We start from the raw sequence: 16,111 nt of genomic DNA, 5'->3' as shown, positions 1-16,111 counted from the left end.
AAGGGAAGGGAAAGGAGAAAAGGCAATGGGCAGATGCTGGGGAAATGAGGAATAAGGTAAGAGGCAGGGACAGATATAAGGAAAGAGGAAGAAAGTAGAGGCAATTGCTAAGGGGAGGAATGGGAAGATAATGGGTAGATGCTGAGGAACGAGGCAGAAGGGCAGATCCTGAGGAGGAGAGAAATTGAAGACTGGTGTTGAGAATTGGTAAAGAGAGACACCTCTCCTTTGCTCACTTACAAAATTACATGGTCAACGGTGGTGCTGGGCTGGATAGAGTGAGGATGGAGACAGGGAGACAGAGAGAGATACTGGACAGCAGATGGAGGAGAGAGTGAAAGAGATGTACTGCTGGGAAGGGAAGAAAGGGAATTGCTGTGAAAAGAGTCAGGAGAAAGAGGAGAGCGGCTATGCTATAGTCATTACTGTTAAAGGTGTAAGCACTGTGCTAGAGTCACCACCAGTTCTGGAGACCACCAGTTTCTGGAGATAGAAAGATATAAACAGGATGGAGTCAGTCCAGAGAGCAGCTACAAAATTGGTAAGAGGTCTTGGCCGTAAAACGTATAGGGACAGGCTTATAAATCTCAATATGTATATACTGAAAGAGAGGTGGGAGACAGGGGATATGATAGAGACGTTTAAATATCTCAGTGGCATTAATGTACAGGAGGTGATCCTTTTTCAAATGAAGGAAAGCTGTGGAATGAGAGGACATAGGATGAAAAGAGGAAATAGGCTTAGGAGGAATCTAAGGAAATACTCTTTCACGGAAAGGGTGGTGGAAGTGTGGAATGGCCTCCCGGTGGAGGTCATGGAGACAAGGACTGTGTCAGAATTTAAGAAAGCGTGGGACAGATATGTGTGATCCCTTAGGAAAAGGAGGAGTTAGTGGTTGCTGAGGAAGGGCAGGCTGGATGGGCCTGTTGGCCCTTATCTGCCCTCATGTTTCTACATTTCTAAGAGTGCTGGTGCTGCTGGTAGTAGGTATGTGGGGTGGGGGGAGGCTGAATATTAGCCTAGGGTGCCCAGTACCCATGGATCACCTCTGATTCTACATGAAACCCATATAAGTACAAAAGATTAATTCATGATTGAGGGTCCAGTAAATCTATTTTTGAGTAATCTGACACATCCTAGTTTCATGCAAAATCATTTGCATAATATGAACTGCTTCAAGAACTACTCAAGAAAATGCTCATACATGCAAATCTAATTTTCAGTGCTAACAAAATATTAATTGGTATTATTGTTTTTCAGCAGGGGATTTAGTTTTATAGTTAAGATACTGATTAACTACTCCATTTATTATTAAAATTTTGTTATTTATGGACATCATTCAATAAAAGCTGAAATACAACCCCAAATCTTGGGCACACAAGGCATGTTATACTTTTTGGAAACCCCAAACTGGCACTGTAGAATAAACAGACATGGGTTTATAAGAAGCCTAAAACAATTGGTGAGGTTCAGAACTGCAATTTGAAATAGGTTTCAAGGGTCTTTATATCTAGATTGTGCATATAGTATGGGCCAAAGAGTTTTATATATTATTAGGTGGATTTTGCTCTCACCTTTTTCAGTAGTAGCTTTAAATGAGTTACATTCAGGTACACTGGGTATTTCCCTGTCCCTGGAAGACTCACAATCTAAGTTTACATCTGAGGCAATGGAGGGTTAAGTGACTTGTGCAAGATCACAAGGAGCAGCAATTGGATTTGAACCAGGCACTTGTGGATTTCAAAACCAGTGCCTATCGGGCTTATTTTCGAAAGTGATCGCCGGCCATCTTCCAACATAAATCGGAAGATGGCCGGCGATCTCGCAAAAGCGGCCAAATCGGTATAATCGAAAGCGGCTTTTTTGACAGCATTGCTGCTTTCCCGTCGCCTCGCCGGCGAAAGTTCAAGGGGGCGTGTCGGCGGTGAGGTGAAGGCGGGACATGGGCCGGCATGGGTGTGGCTACCAGATGGCCGGCTTTCACGGATAATAGAAAAAAAAAAGCGGCGTTCAGCTGTATATCGCCAGGTTTACTTGGTCCTTTTATTTTCACGACCAAGCCTCAAAAAGGTGCCCCACCTGACCAGATAACCACCGGAAGGAATCGGGGATGACCTCCCCGTACTCACCCAGTGGTCACCAACCCCCTCCCACACTAAAACAATAAAACTAAAAACCTTTTTTGTCTGCCTGTATGCCAGCCTCAAAGGCCGTACCCACCTCCATGACAGCAGAATGTGTTCTATCCTCTGATAGCCTTTCCCTGGTTGTGATGTGGCTCTTGGGTGAGTGTGACACCTTTTCTGTTAGGTGCACTGCAGAGTCACATCAGCAATGCATTGTGGTGGGTGTAGGGTAGTGGGCTCTATCCCATGGTGCTTTTCCCCCTGCTAACTGGGTCAGAGTGTGTCCAGTTTTGTTTCTGGTAGTCCATGAGGTAGTGGCCATTTTTGTCGGCCAGTTTTAGATCCCTTTCATGTGTTACCCATGTTAGAGAACTTATTTCTTACCTTGAATGTGGCTGAAAGAGGGCATTGTACACCATTCTGCCAGCTCTGACCTACTGCTAATCTCAGTGCCAGGGAGACTCTTTGCCAGTGGGGCACAACCTCTGATCTGCAGTTAACTGTGAGTAAGTGTGCTTATTCAAATAAAGAACTTTTTCAAAGAGATTAGTCTTCAGGTGTCAACTGGTGTGCCAAGGTTATACAGCAGCAACAAGTTCTAGAGGCCTGTGTGTATGCAGGTCCCTGGAGCACTTTTAGTGGGTACCGCAGTGCACTTAAGGCAGGTGGACCCAGGCCCATCCCCCCCTACCTGTAACACTTGTGCTGGTAAATGGGAGCCCTCCACAACCCACTGTGCCCACATGTAGTTGCCCCATTCACCCCTAAGAGCTACAGTAGTGTTGTACATTTGTGGGTAGTGGTTTTTGGGGGGGCTCAGTACCCAAAGTAAGGGAGCTATGTATGTGGGAGCTTTTCTGAAGTCCACCGCACTGACCCCTAGGGTGCCCAGTTGGTGTCCTGGCATGTCAGGGGGACCAGTGCACTACAAATGCTGGCTCCTCCCATGACCAAATGCCTTGGATATCGCCGGGATGGAGATCGCCGGCATTTTTTTCCATTATCGCTGAAAAACAAAACCGGCCATCTGAAACCCGGCGAACTCTGGCATTTGGCCGGGCTAAACCGTATTATCAAAAGAAAAGATGGCCAGCCATCTTTTTCGATATTACAGTTCTGGCCAGCTATAGCGCCGCCGCCAAAATAGATCACCGGCAATCTATTTCACCGGCGACGTTCGATTATGCCCCTCCATGCCACTTCTCCACTTCACAGAGCACATAGGAGGGCTGAGGGATGGTATATGCTGTCTGAAGTGGGATCTTGCAGTGTTTGTTGGCATCCACACCACTGGGTGGTTCATCATGCTTGCCTAGTTAAGGTAGTAAAACATGAGCATACATGATGGAACTAAAACATAAGGACTATGCTTAAATGACTCGTGTGGTATTTTGGATTGTCATGGTTCATGGTTCACTTTATTTGATTTATTGGCCATCATTAACACATATCTAGGTGGTTTACAGTTATAAAAATATAGGAGAGGGATAAAAGAACTCTTTGGGAGGGGGGTGTAAAAATATGAGATGAACAGAATGGGATTCCTAGGTTACATTGATTCAATCAAAATATGGTAGTAACATACATTTTGATACAGAAAGTGAAAGTGCCTTGGTGCTTTGTAGCTTTTACTACATGAGACGTGGGGTAAGGAATAATATATTGTAGAGGAATATATTTGAGTTATTCCCCAAGTTTTCCACGTCATCACTGTGACCCCTGACGCAGGTGCTAGTCACCGAAACACGGCCCGTGTCGGGTCTTTTTGTCAAGGCTCATTCATTAAAGAACTGTGTTCCATTTTTAAAGGCCCGTGGTGCTGTTTTTTTTTGTTTAGTAACATACATAGTAACATAGTACATGACGGCAGAAAAAGACCTGCATGGTCCATCCAGTCTGCCCAACAAGATAAACTCATATGTGTATACCTTACCTTGATTTGTACCTGCCTTTTTCAGGGCACAGACCGTACAAGTCTGCCCAGCAGTATTTCCCGCCTCCAAACCACCAGTCCCGCCTCCCATCACTGGCTCTGGCACAGACCGTATAAGTGTGCCCTCCACTATCCTTGCCTCCCAACCACCAACCCCTCTTCCCCCACCTGCTCTGCCATCCAATTTCGGCTAAGCTTCTGAGGATCCATTCCTACTGCACAGGAGTCCTTTATGCATATCCCACACATGTTTGAATTCCGTTACCCTTTTCATCTCCACCACCTCCCGCGGGAGGGCATTCCAAGCATCCACCACCCTCTCTGTGAAAAAATACTTCCTGACATCTTTCCTGAGTCTGCCCCCCTTCAATCTCATTTCATGTCCTCTCGTTCTACCGCCTTCCCATCTCCGGAAAAGATTTGTTTGCGGATTAATACCTTTCAAGTATTTGAACGTCTGTATCATATCACCCCTGTGCCTCCTTTCCTCCAGGGTATACATGTTCAGGTCAGCAAGTCTCTGCTCATACGTCTTGGAACGCAAATCCCATACCATTCTCATAGATTTCTTTGCACCGCTTCAATTTTTTTAACATCCTTAGCAAGGTACGGCCTCCAAAACTGAACACAATACTCCAGGTGGGGCCTCACCAACGACTTGTACAGGGGCATGGAATGAGAAAAAGTAAGTGGAATGTAACTTAGCAAAGGGAAAGAGGAGAAAGGTGGAGAAAAGAAAAGAAAAAATAATAGAGCACAGGTGAGGAACGTTAAACACTTAATAATGTTAAGGCAATAACTAAGAATTGGAAGAATTTGGGATTTAATTATTCACTTTTCAAAATCAAAGCTCATGACAAGTTATAAATTCAAGTACAGTTGGTAGGTCCCTGGCAAAGAGGAGTTACAATGTACAGTGGCTATAGAAAGTCTATGTGACAGTGCATCAGACTTTCGTACATATAAAGGATGATTTTTTCCATTTATTGACACACCATATGCATATACCACATATATGTTTTGAAACTGCGATCTGTTAGGGGTTATTTTGATGAGCCTACTTTGCATACCTTACTACATGCCCTTCTCATCTCATGATTAGACTATGGGAATATTGTACATGCAGGTCTACCAGGTAAGGAAATTTGACCATCCCACTCCGCTGTATGTTAGATTTTATTGGCTGCCTGTTTGTTACAGGATAAAATTTGAAATTCTCTGCTTAATGCACAGATCCTTGCACAATCTCTGACATTGTATTTAAACCACATGACTATTCTCTATACTCCAGCGAGATATCTTAGATCATTGCAGGATCATAGATTGGTCATACTGCATTTTTCCAGAGCACATTGGGAAGCAACTCGGGAAAGGGCTTCTTTTTTTTTTTTTGGCTTGCACCATTGTTTTGGAATGGCCTACCAAAAAAATTCAGGCTGAACTGAACTTTAAGAAGTTTACGGTTCAGCTAAAAACTTAGGGCTTCTTTTACTAAGCTATACTAGCGATTATCGCATGACAAATGAGGGAAGTCCATAGGAATTGAATGGGCTTCCTCTCATTTACCACCCAGGAGTCGCTAGCGCGACTTTGTAAAAGAGGCCCTTAATTCTTCGAGCAAGCTTTTGAGGTACAGTTAACTGGATAAGGGAGTTTAGTGAGCAATCCTGGGGATATTAATTGTCTTATGTAAGTTATATATGTGTGTGTGGTAGCTGATAGTTGGGGTGTTACTATAACTCTAGTGTGGTGTTGTAGGCCTTTCCTTTTATTTTATGGAGTTCTTTTCAATTTTTGTTTTAATTATGTAAATTTACAGTATATTGTAAATCACTTAGGTCTTGAAAAGGTAAGTGGTATATAAAGTTTTTAAATAAACATAAAGGGCGTCTTGTACCAAAACCACGCTAGCGATTCTCGCACTGCAATGCCGACGAAGCCCATTCAAAGTGAATGCATATGCAAGTGTGGATAATGAATTGGAGATGTATGAAGGACTTCCCCTGATGAAGCAGACATGAAACAGGTCCCCGTTGGGACAGTCCAGCACCAAGATAAGTCTCCTTGGGTTTTTCTTTATATGCTCGCTCAGTGAATTGGCGTCAAAGACTAAAAGAGGAGTTTAGCGTACCCTCTTTTATTTTGTCTTCATTTTTTGTGGAAACGGCCAACTTGGATATTGATGATACCCTTACTGGCTAGTCCATTTTTGGTGGGATATGCAGTAATTTGATGTATTAAATGGACAATTGAGCAAGTAGAAATCAAAATTAAACTAAAAAGGCAAAAAGTTAAAAAGAAGATAAGATATAATCACAAACTTTCAGCTATCATTATACACTTAAATGGAATAAAAATTGGGAGATTTTTCAGGAGATCTAATTATAGAATAGCCATATGTAGCTGATTATCAAGATTGCATTGCATCATATCGGCTATGGCATCAACTGAGGCCCCCCTTTTCCTCCTTTACAAAGGGTGTACAGCGATTCTTCTCTATATTCCCATGGTCTAGCCAGTTTGGGTTCTGATCACTTTTATTTGTTGACATTTAGTGGGGCTCAGGGCAGACATTTGGGAGGGGACCTCAAAGCCCACTACCAGGCCGTGTCTTCTTCAGCTTCCAGCAGGCTTAGGGCTCTCTCTGGCCAGGGGCCAGTTGCCCTAGTTACACCCTGGTTGCACTCCCCCAACACCATGCCTGGCATGTGTGATCTTTATATTTTGCACAGTATAGGTGGAAATGCATATTTTTCTATTTCTTTGATGTTATACTACTTGCAAAGTGTGGCTTCTTAGGATTTTGGCTTAATTTATGTTTATCATTTTTGGACAGCTATTATGTAGTTGGCATTTGTGTTCTGTTTCACCATTTGTGTTTCAACATTCTGTTAGCATGAATTTTCTATGTAGTATTCTGTAGGAATTAGGTTTGTTCAGTTTTCCTGATAGTGGAGGGGATAATTGGGAGGGGAGATGGGGGTTTTGTTGGTCCTTGTTCTATATTGTTTGTGATTTATAAAATGATAGTTGTACAGAATAGTGTTTCTTTTTATACTTTATTGAAATGATTTAAATATAAAATTATAACTGTTCAAGGCTTGTGCAGATGGGATCAGACAGAGCCCACAGAGATGGGCAGGGACAAGGTCAGCGCTCACAGGGACGGGGTAGGGGTGGGGACAATACTCATGGGGATGGGGTGGAGATGGGGGCAGAGCTCAAGGGGATCAGGACAAACTTTGTCCCCGTGTCATTTTCTACTCAGCTCCCTGTAAGCTTGAGCCAAGCCATGCCGGAAACTCAGGTTGGTCTGGAAGTTTCAAGTCCCATGAAACTTGAAACCGTGAGACCAGCCCAAATTTCTGGCACTGCGCAGTTCAAGCTTTCAGAGAGTCAAACCAGGGTGGGGAAGATTCTGAGACTCACCAAGCTTCTGTGGACCAGGAAGAATCACTTGGTAGGCCGGTTTCTGGCCCATGGGCTGTAGGTTGGACATGCCTGATTTAAACCTAGATTCCCTCATTCTCAGCTCTCTAGGCTACTCTAAGTGGAGGAACCAACATGCAAAATATAGTAGATAAGAAAATAACTTTAGAACAGTTATATCTACTATTAAAACTTCTCTTTCTCTCTCTCTCTCTTTCTCTGATGTGAAGTAGTGGCACTCTTATTGACATTTTACAGAGACAATTGTATGGTATGGGCATGAAAGCTATATTATCTTCTCAATTTTGGTCCTTCTCCAACAAGGCTGATGGTAGGGCAATAGGGGGTAAGTTTGTCCTGTCACTTCACTGGATAATAATCCTGTGCTTGACAACTTTGAAAAAATACATTTATAGTACCAAATGGTTATAAAATGTCTTGCAGACTGAGTGATGAGTAGTTTATGCTGCTCTGCTCCCCCCCCCCCTCTCTCTTTCTCTCCCCCCCCCCCCCCCCCCCCCCCCCCCAGCCATCCCTAGCCTTGCCCTTGACAATAACTGGAAGAAACTTGTGTCAAACAGACTAACCAGTTAGCACTAATCATGGTGAAAGCCAGCCCCAATACCATTAAAGACAAATTTGGTGTTATTGTGAATAACTGAAAAACATGAAAACCACCGAAAAGTACACTGTTCTGTGAACATAAACTAACAGATCTGCATCATACTACTTTTCTGTGCAGAGATCTCTGACCACACATTGCTATGACTCACCCTCATTTTCCCCAGTGATTCACTACAGTTAATGTTCCTGAGACTATGGCTTGTCTTTGATGACTACATTATAGTCCTCTGTATCTAGTACAAATATGTCTCCCCGCACCCTCATTTTGAATTTTGTTTTGGGATTTTGCCTGAGATGGGCCCAGATGGCTAAAAAGGTACTTGCAAAGAGGAGGAAATGTATTAAGAAAGTAGGGTTTTTGTAGTTTTAAGATTTCTCTAGGTTATGCTCCCTAGCATGGGAAGGACCATTTATCTGTCAGTGCACTCATTCACTTGCAAGCTTCGAGGCTTCGAATGTTTTCCTCTGGTTGGTGATTCTAATCTATATTCCATTTTCAGCCTTCACAGCCCTGGAAACTTTATCACAAGCTCTGTTCCTCCAAAGATAATCTGTACTTAATTCAGTCTTCCGGACTCTCAGCTTTTGTTCATGAGCTTCTCACTTATTCCGACCACATTTTGAAAATAATAGTATCACCAGAATTATATTTTTTGAATTGTTTTAATTCAGCTGTATAGAAGGGAATGGGGTCATGTTGTTTCTGAAGGTTTACTAGCTGGTATACATCTGCACTCACCAATTCTGCTTCTTCCGTGATAATGCAAGGTTCCAAATCATTAAAAAAAACGCAAAGGAATTTCATGTGGTGAGACAACTGAAATTTTCTAAGGGAGGGATCAGAGTTTTCTATCCATAATGATTTCCAGTCTTGAGGAATTTCTATGGGTATATATGCCAGTATTAATAGTGTGAACTCCACAAGAAATTGACACCATATGAGAAAAAGCAAAAGCGGTTAGGGCTTTTCAGCTTGGAAAAGAGCGGCTGCGGGGGGATATGATAGAGGTCTACAGAACCCTGAATGGCGTAGAATAGGTAAACATGAATTGATTGTTTATTCTTTCAAAAAGTAAAATAAGACTAGGGGACACTCAATGATGTTACATGGTAATACTTTTAAAATGCATAGGAAGAAATATTTTTTCACTCAACAAATAGTTAAGCTGTGGAACACATTGCCAGTGGATGTGGTAATAGCAGTTGGCAAATCTGGGTTTGGACAAGTTCCTGGAGGAAAAGTCTATAGTCTGCTATTGAGATAGACGTGGGGGAAGCCACTGCTTGTCCATGGGATTGGTAGCGTGGAATCTTGATATTTTGGATTCTGCCAGCTACTTGTGACCTAGATTGGCCACTGTTGGAAGCAGGATACTGGACTAGATGGACCATCGGTCTGACCCTGGATGGCTATTCTTGTTTTTATATGAAAGATGAAGGCACAAAAGTAAATATAATTACTTGTATACTGAGAACCATAGTGCACTACCAGCAAGCATTGTTACCATACCACAAAAGACATAAATATTTATGATATCATTGCCCAATTATGTAAAATACAGAATGTGACCTTCCCCTTGCCTCTGTTAAAAGGCTTATTCTAGAACCTCCATTTGCTTCTTAGACATGCGTAAACCAACATTTACATGTTTATCTTGCATAAATGTCTAAGTTTTGATTTTACAAAACTGGGATATGTCTATATTGTTGTTGTTATGATTATTATTATTACAGGCAAATGCTTCATTGCTAAGTTCTTATTCTGGAGCTATTCCTATAAGGGGCACTTTTCAAAACATTTACCTGGGTAAATTGCTCTCTACAGGACTGCTTAAGTGTGCATAGACACCCCTAATGTTTGCATTTTTAGCTGGATTAAAAAGAACTTTCTGAGGGAGAGGAGAGAGTAGAGGGGTAAAGAGAATAACAGCATGCATACCTCTGATAAAGAATGGAAATTCTGACCCCAGAGATTACAATAATTTCCAGTCTATCTCTATCCTTTCATTCCTAAGTAAGTTGTTAGAAGAACACATTTTTAATAGACCACGAGATTTTCTTTCAAACTGTGAAACTAAATCTGCTCTGGTGGCCCTCTTAGATGATCTACTGAGTGAACTATACTCAGCAGATCATAAAGGTATTGTTGGATTTAAGTGCAGCATTTGACACACTAGATTATGATATCCTCTTGTAGCACATGCTAGATATCAGAATTAAGGATTCTGCTCAGAGAAGGTTCTCTTCTTTCTTACATGGTAGACATCAAATGGCAGCTGTAGAAGGACATGTTTTTATTCCCAGACCTATCATTTACCTGGTGCTTTTCCATGTTCATTTTTCCTTTTCTTCCACACCAGACCAGTCCATACGAATGGGTTTTATCCATCTACCATACATGCATTCCTTAGTTGTTAGATATTATTAGATTTATACTGCTTCTTCCTTTTTTTTATACATATATATTTTTATATATATATTTATTTTGTCAAAACGCGATAACAATGGTACAATTTTTAGAGTCCATTTTTTAATGTTTATAATGTTTTTAACTTTTATTAATCTATGCATTATACTAATGTGTTCTCTTTTCTCATTTCTCTGTGACTTCAAAAGGTTTTAAGTCTCTATTTGCAACACCACACAGTATTTTTTAGTATTTTTTGGGATTCAACCATGTTTTTTGTTTTTGTTTTTTATAATACTTTTGTGAAATAATTTCAAGTATGTTGTATTCATAATTTTATTGATGTTTATTTTCGATTATGATTTATGGTTTTAGAGATGTTTTTATGTCAATACACTTATTTATATTCTTTTACGATTATTGTTGCTTATAGTTTATAGCTATATTTATTCATGTTTTATATTTGGTTTTGTAGACTCCTGAAGAAGGTGCTACGGCGCCGAAACACGGCTGTGTTGAGTCAACCTGTTAAAATAAACATTACGTTATAATTAATTATACGTCTCCCCCATTGATTGGAAAGAGCCTATCTTCCCCCACTCTTCTCCTCTTTTTTATATTATATCCATATACCAACAGGTGGAGGCAGAGAAAACATAGTTCCAATTAATTTGCTCCTTAAGGGTAACGTGTAGCATGGAACATTCAGTATTTTCTCTGGCTCCAAGCAGATGGTAGCTGGATCATGCAGCTGCTTCTTGGTGCTGGTCTGGTACTTCCTATCTAATTTTTCAGTGTCGGTTGAGCGGGGGTTATTGCTGGATGAATTGGCTCTTTCTACTCTGCAGTTCCTACCCAAACTCTGATGACACCCAGTCATACCGGGTCCCTCATCCTCCTAGCTGGGGTGACACTCAGTGGCACTGAGTCCCTCCTACCCCCGGCTACACTGCTTCCCTGGGGTTTTTTCCCATCGGGAGTGAAATGAGGCAAATAGAAACAGGATAAAGTACATTTAGCTTCTCTGTGTGACACTTTTCAGCAAGAAAATGGTGCTATTTAACATATTTATAAATAATCTGGAAATTGGAACAACGAGAAAGGTGATTAAATTTGCAGATTACACAATACTATTCAAAGTTGTCAAAGCATATGCAGACAGAAAAAAAATTGCAGGAAGACCTTAGGAAACTGGAAGATTGGGCATCCAAATTTAATGTGCACAAATGCAAAATGATGCACATTGGGAAGAATAATCGGAATCATAGTTACCTGATGCTAGGTCCACCTTAGGAGTCAGCACCAAGAAAAAGATGTAGGTGTCATTGTAGACAATACACTGAAACCTTCTGGCAGTGTGCAGCAGCAGCCAAAAAAGCAAACAGGATGCTAGGAATTCTTAGGAAAGGGAAGGTAAATAAGATCAAGAATATTATAATGCCTCTGTATCGCTCCATGGTGTGACCTCAACTTAAGTATTGCATTCAATTCTGGTCGTCGTATACTACTACTACTACTTAACATTTCTAAAGCGCTACTAGGGTTACGCAGCGCAGTACAATTTAACATGGAAGGACAGTCCCTGCTCAAGGAGCTTACAATCTAAAAGACAGGTGTACAATCTAAAGACAAGTGTGGAGTCCGTCTGATAGGGAATACTATATTTCACGAAAGGTTAGGTGCCGAACGCAGCATTGAAGAGGTGAGTTTTAAGCAGAGATTTGAAAATGGGTAGGGAGGGAGCTTGGCGTAGGGGTTGAGGAAGATTGTTCCAAGCAAAGGGTGAGGCAAGGCAGAATGAGCGGAGCCTGGAGTTGGCAGTGGTGGAGAAGGGAACTGAAAGGAGGGATTTGTCCTGTGAGCGGAGGTTACGGGCGGGGACATAGGGGGAGATGAGGGTAGAGAGGTAGTGAGGAGCCGCAGACCGGGTGCATTTGTATCTCAAAAAAGATATAGTGGAATTAGAAAAGATTCAAAGATGAGTGACCAAAATGATAAAGGTGGAGTGGAGGAGTGGCCTAGTGGTTAGGGTGGTGGACTTTGGTCCTGGGGAACTAAGGAACTGAGTTCGACTCCCGGCACAGGCAGCTCCTTGTGACTCTGGGCAAGTCACTTAACCCTCCATTGCCTGCCGCATTGAGCCTGCCATGAGTGGGAAAGAGCAGGGTACAAATGTAACAAAAAAAAAAAGGTGATGGAACTTCTCTCATATGATGAAAGGCTAAAGAGGTTAGGGCTCTTCAGCTTGGAAAAGAGACAGCTGAGGGGGATATGATTAAGGTCTACAAAATCCTGAGTGGTGTAGAATAGGTAAAAGTGAATTGATTTTTCACTCTTTCAAAAAGTACAAAGACCAGGGGACACTCAATGAAAATACATGAAAATACTTTTAATACAAATAGAAGGAACTATTTTTTTCACTCAAAGAATAGGGCTTTGGAACTTGTTGCCAAAGGATGTGGTAACAGTGATTAGCGTATCTGGGTTTAAAAACAGTTTGGGCAAGTTCCTGGAGGAAACATCTATAGTCTGCTATTGAGATAGAGATGGGAGAAGCCACTGCTTGCCCTGGGATTGGTAGCATGAAATCTTGCTACTATTTGGGTTTCTGCTAGAATTTTGTGACCTGGGAATTTGTGACCTGGATTGGCCACTGTTGGAAGCAGGATACTGGGCTAGATGGACCATTGGTCTGACCTAGTATGGCTATTCGTATGAGATTCTGGAGGTTTCATAATGATTTGGGGGAAAGGAGGCATATAAGGGGGGAGGCTGGGCCAGGGAGCCTCTCCTGGCATTTCCTGAGAATTGTTACTGCTTATGTGAGTTATCATTATTGATACTGGTTAGTCTGAAGATTTTAACCCTCAATGTGGATGGTATCCATTACCCCATCAAGAGAAAAAAGATCTTAGCCAATCTTAGGAAAAAAGGATTGGACATTGCTTATCTGCAAGAAACACATCTAAATAATTCAGAACATGCCAAATTTCATAAAGATTGAGTGAGGCACATGGGTTTTTCCTCCTTCACCTCAAGGCAAAGAGGAGTGGCTATTTTAATTCACAAATGTATCCCATTTAATCTTCATCAGCAAATTCAAGACCCAGAGGGTCGGTTTATTTTGCTAGCAGGCAAAGTCTGGAGACATAATTTAGTATTTGGCGAGGTTTATGCCCCAAATGTATATAATCATGCCTTTTTTGGCAGTGTTGGCCCAAGGGCCTCCTTTGTGGGTTACCAAATGTTTCGTGAGGGGGGGGGGGAAGGTTAACTTAACAGCTAACCTCCAGTTGGACAGTAAACCTCCTAAACAGCCCTCTGAAGATATGCTACATAAGGGAGTTAATTTTAAAATAAAGGTCTTATAGATGTCTGGCAGATGATGCACCCTGGAAAATCAGATTTCACCTTTAATTTGAACCCGCATAACGTCTACACTAGGATAGACTATATACTGCTCTCAGATGCATTGTTCCCCAAACTTGCCACTTCAAACATATTACCCCCACTACTGTCTGACCATTCTGCAATTAACATAATCCTGCAATTTATTGTAGCATATAAGGAAAGGCTATGGAGAATGCCCTCAAGCTTGACTCTGGGCAAGTCACTTAACCCTCCACTGCCCCAGGGGTACCTGTATATACTATGTAAACTGCTTTGAATGTAGTTACAAAAAAACACAGAAAGGCGGTATATCAAGTCCCATTCCCTTTCCCATATCGAGATGTAAATTTTCATGAATACCTACAGGCAAAATGGAGGGACTATGTGATCACCAACAGAGTAGAAGATACAAATGCAGCCATCTTTTGGGAGGCAGCGAAAGCAGTTATGTGAGGCCATATTATAGCTTATACAGCTGCACAGAAAAAGAAAAGGGATGGTGAAATACTTTCCCTAGGGAACTACAAACCCTGCACACCCAACACATTTCTTGCATATCTCCTCCTTTGAGAGAGAAACTCAATTTAATAAAACCAAAATTGAATGATTTATTACATAGCAAGGTGCAAAGAGATATTCATTTTCAAAAATACCAGTTTATCAATGGGGAGATAAGATGGGTAAACTATTAACCAGATATGTAAGACCCTTTAAGACTATAAACTACATCTAACTTTAGGCATAGTTTATAGAATTGCGCTAAGCGCATGGATTTTCGGCACCAATTTTTAAGGTACCATTTATAGAATTTAGCCCTGAGTAAATTCAATAAAAGCGTCCAATAGCATTATATCAAAGCGCCTCCTTACCCATATAAAAAGTACAATGGGAAAGGTCTTCACAGCTCATGCAGACATTGCACATCGGTTTGTGGACTTCTATAAATATTTATATGGGTACCAGGTGAGTGATGAAGTTGCCAGAAAGAACTTCTTCGTTAACCTGCCCCTTCCCACCTTAACATCTGATACGGTTGATTTTTTAAACACCCCTGTCTCCTGTGGAGAGCTGGACAAGACTATCAAACATCTGAAACTGGTGAAATCACCAGGACTAGATGGATTAGGGCCTGAATTTTACAAAATTCTTTCTGACTCTATTTCAAGATGTTTGCAGGACATGTATATTGGTCTTTTACAGGGGGTCCCCTTGGGGGTATATTACGTAAGCCTGAGAGGTCCATTGACCAGCTAGGCCTATATCCTTGTTAAACCAAGATATTAAAATACTGGCAAATATACTTGCAGCTTGACTTAATCAGTTTTTACCTCTCCTTATCCACAAAGACCAAGTGGGCTTCATACCAGGTCAGTACACATCAATGAATCTAATGAAAGTTCTGGCTGCTATGCAAGGTGCTTCTAATGCCAGGGACAGAGCCATGATCGTTAGCATAGATGTTGAGAAAGCTTTCGACATGGTCTCATGGCAGCATCTATCCTGGGTACTAGAGAGATACAACATCACAGGTACCTTTGTACAGTGGGTAAAACCCTTTATATGAGGCCCACTGTACAAGTTCTGGTCAATGAATGCCTCTCTGATCCCTTTGAATTATAGAGAGGGATGAGGCAGGGATGCTCATTGTCCCTCCTGCTGTTCCTTTTATCATGAGAGCATTTGGCAGTGAGGATCATGGCAGATCCTTTGCTGTCAGGATTAAAGGTGGGGGACAGGGAATTTAGACTGAGTATGTTCGCTGATGATATGTTGCTGTATGTAGCATATGCTGATAGAAATATGCAACACATCGTGCAAATCATTCCTTTGGGAGCTTTACACGATACATATCAACTATGATATGACAGAGGCTTTATTATTGGGTCCAGGAAAACATGAACCTTAGCATGATAAAATAGGTGTGGGCATTGCTAAAGGAAAGCTCACATACCTGGGGATAATACTCAGCCTGAACCCACTTAACTTGTATAAATTTAATATTACTGCAACCATAGAGAAGATTAGAGTGCTCTGTCATAAATGGAGGGATCTTCCCCTTGCCCTGATGGGGTGAAATGCCTTAGTGAAAATGATAATTTTCCCCAAATTACTATACCCTGATCAGGTGATGCCTATCTGGATAACTAAGAAGGATGAATTATACTTGCGCTCTATACTGTGTAGCTATATATGGAAATCCAA

At 41.6% G+C, this 16,111-nt stretch overlaps 1 pseudogene; it reads left to right on the top strand.

Moving 5' to 3' along the window:
* LOC115464746 overlaps positions 1 to 15,654 on the top strand; it is a 53,957-nt pseudogene extending 38,303 nt beyond the window's left edge.
* Positions 15,655 to 16,111: the final 457 nt, after the last annotated feature.

The sequence above is a fragment of the Microcaecilia unicolor genome, chromosome 3 (genome assembly GCF_901765095.1).
Source record: "Microcaecilia unicolor chromosome 3, aMicUni1.1, whole genome shotgun sequence".
Lineage (NCBI taxonomy): Eukaryota > Metazoa > Chordata > Amphibia > Gymnophiona > Siphonopidae > Microcaecilia > Microcaecilia unicolor.
This window is presented reverse-complemented; position numbering and strand designations above follow the sequence as displayed.